The following is a 7,305-nucleotide window of genomic DNA, read 5'->3' as shown; positions in this document are numbered from 1 at the left end:
CCCTGAGCCGATCAAGGCAACAAAAATAGTTCAAAGTGCAGACATGCACAATCTGAATAAAGACAATTATTTGTTTAACAAACTCTGTGCCCTTCCCACGTGACAAACAAATACAGAGAAACTCCCAAAAAAACAGTCAGACACATAACTGGCTCTCACAACCTGGAGACAATGAACAAAAGAGTTAAACAAAAATGACCATGATCCTCGGCCTTCACAAAAAAAAACATTTTGCCATACCTCCTACTTTTTGGCCTGCGAGGGTGATCTGCCTCGCTTGCGAGATTGGCCCCTTCCCGCCCTGCAGCTCCTCCACAATGGGACCCCAGTGGCTGCAGCAAGGCTGGGGGAAGGCTGCTGAGGGTCAGATAGTGAGTCGGCAGATGCCCTTGGGGGACAGCCTGGGCCAGCTCTGGGCCTGGAGGGCCCGGCTACTGACTGCTCCAGCTCTGCTTGGGCGGCAGGAGTCTGTCCTATGGGTGGTGGCAGCTGCAGTGGAGGAGTGACAGTGTTGGCAGCAGGAATGCTGCCAATCTAACAGAGCACAGGCACTCCCTGGTCGGATGACACACTGGCACTCGCACGGGCCAGCCCTGAAGCATGCGCAGCAATCTACTGAAGCACAGACTGCTGGCCTGCTGCGGCGCGGCGAGGGCCCGGGCGAACCCTGGCCGATCCAGCGAGGGTGGCAGCAGTTAGTGCTCGTGTGGCCCTGATCTGTGTCTGCATCAGACCAGCCAGTGGCTGCATGGCACGACTAAGCACTTGGCTGGAAGCCGCCTGTGCTGCACCGAAGTCCTGCAGACTCCTTGCCTGTGCTGCACCAAAGTCCAGCAGACTCCTGGCCTCTGCTGCCCTGAAATCCTGTACACTCCTTGCCAGTGACTCTATGGAGTCAGGCATCCTTGCCACTGCAGCCATGAGCTCAGTGTGCCTGCGCTCCACCTGGGCACCCATTTCACCAAGGAGCCGCACCTCCTCTGCGCTCACTGTAGCAGGACTGGAGGCCACACTCACCCTCCGGGGAGAAGGCCGCCGAGCTTCCCTACCCACCCCGCGTTGCTGCAGCCCGCTGGGCCCCAGAGCTTCACCCTCCTCAGACCCTTCCCCCCTGCTCCCCTCCAGGGAAGACGTGTCCCCATCATGGCCATGGGTTGCCTCGGCTGAGGGTGGCACTGATGTTCCGGCTTCCTCTTCCTTCTCCTCGCCTTCCGATTCACTCACAGTGCCAGCTTGAGGGCCCGCCTCCTCACCTGGCGAATCAGCATCTGAAAGCAGGCAGGTACAAGAGTTGCTTTAGTGTGAGGACAGGGCGGCAGCGAGGGAGGCATGAGTGCTGCAATGCACTGCATTGGTTCGATAGTGGCAAAGGATGCTGGTGTGAGGCACAAGTGGAAAGAGAGAGGTCGAAAAGGTGATGACCTTACCATTGCTGTCCAGAACGGGGTCAGCATCTCCAGTGGCGATGGGGCCAATCAGCCGGCCTGCCATAATCCGCTCCACTCGCTGCTCCATATCGCTGAGGTCTTTAAGTTCAGGACGGCCTCCCCCGGTCCGTTGCTGCTGTCTCCTATTGTGGGCCAGCTTGCCCTGCAAGAGAAAGGACGGGCTCTGAGTACAGTGTCAAGCCCTGATCGTGCCTGCACTGCCTCCCATGGTCGAATAGCCCTGACAGTGTCAAGCCCTGATCTTGCCTGCACTGCCTCCCATGGTGGAATAGCCCTGGCAGTGTCAAGCCCTGATCTTGCCTGCACTGCCTCCCATGGTGGAATAGCCCTGACAGTGTCAAGCCTTGATCTTGCCTGCACTGCCTCCCATGGTCGAATAGCCCTGACAGTGTGTAAAGTGGTGAATGTGCATGTGATTTTCATGAGAGTCCCACAGGTGTTGGATGAGGGCTGGGCATTGGGGCTTTCAGGACCCTTTGGCCATAAAGTGAGGTGCACATGCAGGGATGAAGAGGATACTGGAAAGGGTACTCACCCTGACAACCCGAGTGAGGTCGTTGAACTTCTTCCTGCATTGCGTTGGTGTCCTAGGGACCATGCTGCTGGAGGTCACTCTGTGTGCCACCTTCCCTCCAAGCTTTTCTATATTCGCTGGGCAGCGGCCTCCTGCCACTGTCAGGAAAGAGGATAGGTCGCCGGCACTCCACTGCGCCAACCAGAACCTTCAGGGTCCCCTCACTGAAGCGCTGTGCTCGCTCCCTGGCCTTCTCCATGGTCGTGGGCGTTATGATGTCGCAGCAGGTCTGTCCAGGCCTAGAATCAGGGCTCCAATGTGCAGGGCGTGGCTGCAAGCCAAATCGACCCTCCCCCTTTAAGAGGTGACCGGCGCCAGCGTGTCTGCCTGCAATCGCTAACTCGCCGCACCTGCGCTGCGCCCGCCCTCGGTGGTAGTGCCTCGGCTCGCCGGCTTAGCGCCTTAGGATAGTTGTGCACCGTCTGCTTTAGCGCAGCAGCAACCTCTTGGGGCGATGCAACTCAATTTCGGTGAAGGTGGCGTTAAGCTGTGCCGGGTGCTAAATTTAGCGCACGCTCGACTGTAACGCCCCAAACGTGGCGATACTGAATTTCTAGGCCATAGAGTCATATCGGCACAGAAGGAGGCCATTCGGCCCATCGAGTCCGTGCCGGCTCTCTGTAGAGCAATCCAGTCAGTCCCATTCCCCCGCTCTATCCCCGTAGCCCTGCAAGTTTATTTCTCTCAAGTGCCTATCCAGTCTCCCCTTGAAAACATTGAGTGTCTCCGCTTCCACCACTTCCGTCGTCAGCGAGTTCCAGGTCCTCACCACTCGCGGCGTAAAAAAGCTTTTCCCCCCGTATCTCTTGCCCAAAACCTTAAATCTGTGTCCCCTAGTCCTTGTACCATCAACTAGTGGGAGTAGCCTTTCCCCATCCAGCCTATCCAAACCCGTCATAATCTTGTACGCCTCTATCAAATCACCCCTCAACCTCCTTTGCTCTAATGAAAACAAATCCAGCTTCTCCAACCTGTCCTTGTAGCTAAGATCCTCCATCCCCGGAACCATTCTGGTAAATCTCCTCTGCACCCTCTCAAGGGCCTTCGCATCCTTCCTAAAGTGTGGTGACCAGAACTGGACACAATACTCCAGTTGTGGCCTAACCAGCGCTTTATAAGGGTTCAGCTTAACTTCTCTACTTTTGTACTCAGTACCTCTATTTATGAAGCCCAAGATCCCATATGCTTTGCTAACCACTCTCTCAATATGTCCTGCCACCTTCAGGGACCTATGCACATTAACTCCCAGGTCCCTCTGTCCCTGCACACTCTTTAAAACTGTGCCATTAAGTGTATATTGCCTCTCTTTATTCCTTCTGCCAAATTGCATCACCTCACACTTCTCTGTATTAAATTCCATCTGCCACTTGTCTGCCCATTCTGCTAGCCTTTCTATATCCTGTTGCAGTTGATTGGTATCATCCTCACTGTTTTCCACACCCCCAAGTTTGGTGTCATCGGCAAATTTAGAAATTCTACTCTGTATTCCAATATCCAGGTCATTTATATATATCAAAAAAAGCAGTGGCTCCAGCACTGACCCTTGAGGAACACCACTGTCTACCATCCTCCAGTCCGAAAAACAGCCATTTACCACAACTCGCTGTTTTCTGTCCTTAAGCCAATTCCTTACCCAATCAGCCACTGACCCACCTATTCCATGAACCTCAGTTTTGTTAACCAACCTTCTATGTGGTACTTTGTCAAACGCCTTCCGAAAATCCATGTAGACAACATCCATTGCATTCCCTTCATCAATCCTCTCTGTTACTTCATCAAAAAATTCAATTAGATTATTTAAACACGGTCTGCCTTTTACAAATCTCTGTTGGCTCTCCTTAATTAGCTTAAACCTCTCCAAGTGCCTGCTAATTTTTTCCTTGATTATTGTTTCTAAAACTTTACCCACCACTGATGTTAAACTGACCGGCCTGTAGTTACTAGGATTGTCCTTACAACCTTTCCTGAACAATGTATTTAAATCTCTTCCTGGTCTCACCCCTCTCTATCTCAGTATCTTCCTCCAACCCTACAACTCAGCCCCCCCCCCCCCAACTCCCACAAGAACTCTCCGTTCCTCCGACTCTGACCTCTTAAGCACTCACAACACCATTGGTAGCCATGCCTTCATTTGTTAAGCCCCACACTCTTGAATTCCTTCCCTAAAACCCTGTGCCTGCCAGTTTTATTGACTTCAATCAAAAGTAAATTCGGGCACAGTGTAAAACCAGAGCTTCACTCCATCACGCCAGTTTCCTGATGGGAGGCATTAGGTTAAAATTGCCACCTTATAGTTTACAAACTTCTACAGAAAAACATTTTTAAAGTCACTCAGCCATTAATGATCCACTTTCTTTGTCTTCACTCTGTCCTTTTGTGCCCTACACTTGATTTCTTACCCTGGATTCTCAAAATATATAAATAAATATGTAGAAAACAGATACCCACCAATGTATGTCTGTTTCCTACAGGCAGCTGGAACAGTCGCAGGACAATGTCCGTCTCGATTGAATTGTGCATCTTGAAGATTGCCAACTGCTTTCTATAGGTTGCAGTTGGCTTTACATGGGTGTGGTCTATCCACTCTGGTTGGCAATGCATCGTTATCACAAGCATTTCAAAGTGCTAATGGAAAATAAGCAGCATCACTAGAAAACCCACATGAAACTCAAAGCAATCGATATCTGTATCTTATCAGAGAAGCTAAAAGAGATTTGCGTCTAAACCCACACAGGCATCCTGTGTGTGTTCTGCAATCTTCATGATCCGAAGTTCCATTTGTGGTGCCAGTACATGGAAGTTCCTCTTAACACTTAAGCATTCAGCCCTTTAGACCAGGGTGACCCCCAGACTCATAGGTCATATGTTACAGCACAGAAGGAGGCCACTTGGCCCATCATGTCAAATGTTTTCTCCTTCAAGTATTTATCCAATTCCCATTTGAAGGCTGCTATTGAATCTGTCTCCACCATCCTATCAGGCAAATCCTAACCACTCGTAAAAAAGTTTTTCCTCATTTCGCCTCAGGTTCTTTTGCCAATCACCTTAAATCTGTGCCCTCTGGTTATCGACCCTTCAGTCATTGGGAACAGTTTCTCTCTATCTACTCTATCTAAACCCTTCATGATTTTAAACACCTCTCCTCTTCACCACCTCTGCTCCAAGGAGAACAACCCCAGCATCTCCAGTCTATCCACGTAACTGTATTTCCCTCATCCCTGGAACCATTCTTGTAAATCTCTTCTGCACCCTCTCCAAAGCCTTCACGTCTTTCCTAAAGTGTAGTTCCCAGAATATTGGACACAATACTCCAGCTGGGGCCATCCATCTTCAAGGAAAACCTGACTCTTCCCCTCCCTCGCTACCAGCACTGTCACCCCCACACACCACCACCCCCCGCCACTCCTTCCCCCCCACCAACAGCCCACTATTAGTTTAGTTGAAGCACTTTCATATTTCACAATTAATAGACTTTGTTTTTTTTTTAAAGTAGTGTTTGGATTTTCAACAGAGACAGAGTCCCAGAGACACAGTCAAAGAGACAGAATACCGAGACAGGCCATCACGTCCCCAAAAATTACCTCAACACGTAGCTCCTAAAACCAGCCCCCGCTGCCCCAGTTCATGGACAACCTACACTGGCTGGATCCAGTGCACTGTCGCATGTCCAACTCCTCTTCACAGAGACTCTCCCCTCCTCCAACACTCCCTCTTCATGCTGCTATTCCTCTTTCTTTTCCTCCTCAATTCAACCTGTCGTTCTTCTCCCCTTCCAACCAAGTTCAACCTGATACTCTTCCAAAACCCCCCCGCCATCTCACATTCCCTATCAGACTGGCACTTCCCCGCCTCCCGCCCCGTCAATTAATGCTGGGGCTCTTAACCCTCTTCTCCACTGGCACTGGGACTACAGTTGCGTGAAGAAGTGTTTCCTAACTTCTCTCATGAATGGCCTGGCTCTGACTTTAAGATAATGTCCCCTTGTCCTAGACCCTTCCGACAGCGGGAAAAAATTCTCTATCCACCCAATCAATTCCTTTCAAAATCCTAAAAACCTCAATCAAATAAACCCTTAAACTTCAATATTCCAGGATTAAAAGTCTAGTTTATGTAATTAATGCTCATAATTTACATGGTGTGGAGATGCCGGTGTTGGACTGGGGTGGACAAATGTAAGAAGTCACACAACACCAGGTTATAATCCTTGTTCTCTCTACACAGATGCGGCCGGACCTGCTGTGATTTCCAGCCAAAAAAAAAAATGTTTTTTTGTCTGTTTTTTGTTTTTCATACAGACCCCAGCATCTGCAACATTTGACCCCTTGTGACCCCACCTCATTGTTCTTTGATGTAATGTTTTCCTGACTAACCTGTTCGGACACCATTCATACCTTTGATTGCTGTGATTATCTCTCTGCCGAGTGTTATGTTCATTAATAACTAGACGTTTGCATTATGAACAGCTAGCTTAGAGCTAGACATTTATTCATACCATGTGGACTTGTACAGCATCCTGTAGAGGCAGCCATCTGTGCTTCCGTGTGCAGGGTTCCATCTTGACTACTGCCTTCTGGGTAGCCTAATCTTAAACACATTCAACTAAACACACAGCAGTATACATCTCTACAGCTCTATAGCTCCACCTAGTGTACTATTCTAGAATGACATGTTATTGATCATTACATCCCCCTTTCTTTGAGGTTAAACAAAATCATATCAATCAACTTCAATTAACTTTCAAGGAAAACGATAAAGATGATATCAGTAACACTTTTGCTAGTGCTCTATAAACATAAACATTTTCAAAGCTTTACTTTATACTCAAAGAATAAGTCTATCAGGCTTTTTTACTTCACGTGTGGATCTTCTTAACACAGGTAAGTCTGATGTGTTTTCATGAGATTGTTCTGGTGGTGAATGACAAGATTCAGTTGCGGCATTGTCATCGATTTGCTGTTGGATAGTTTCTTGTGTTTTTAGGAGGGAACGGCGGTTCCTCCTGAGAATCTGTCCTTCCTCAGTTCTAACAGTGTATGACCTTGGTCGTACTTCCTCAAGAACTGTAGCTTTCCTGTTCCATGCATCTGGATCCTCAATCCTGACAACATCATCCCTTGTCAATGGTTTTAGAGTTTTGGATGACTTGTCATAGTATGATTTCTGTTTCAGCTTTAACAGTTGAAGTCTCTGTCTCAGTTCCTTACTCTGCTTTTCTTTTGTACAGCAGGGTAGCGTGGTACGCAACTTGCGACCCATTAGTAGTTCAGCAGGTGAAGAACCACA

The sequence above is a fragment of the Somniosus microcephalus genome, chromosome 12, assembly GCF_052327205.1.
Source record: "Somniosus microcephalus isolate GS21.2 chromosome 12, FLI_Smic_1.0, whole genome shotgun sequence".
NCBI lineage: Eukaryota > Metazoa > Chordata > Chondrichthyes > Squaliformes > Somniosidae > Somniosus > Somniosus microcephalus.
This window is presented reverse-complemented; position numbering follows the sequence as displayed.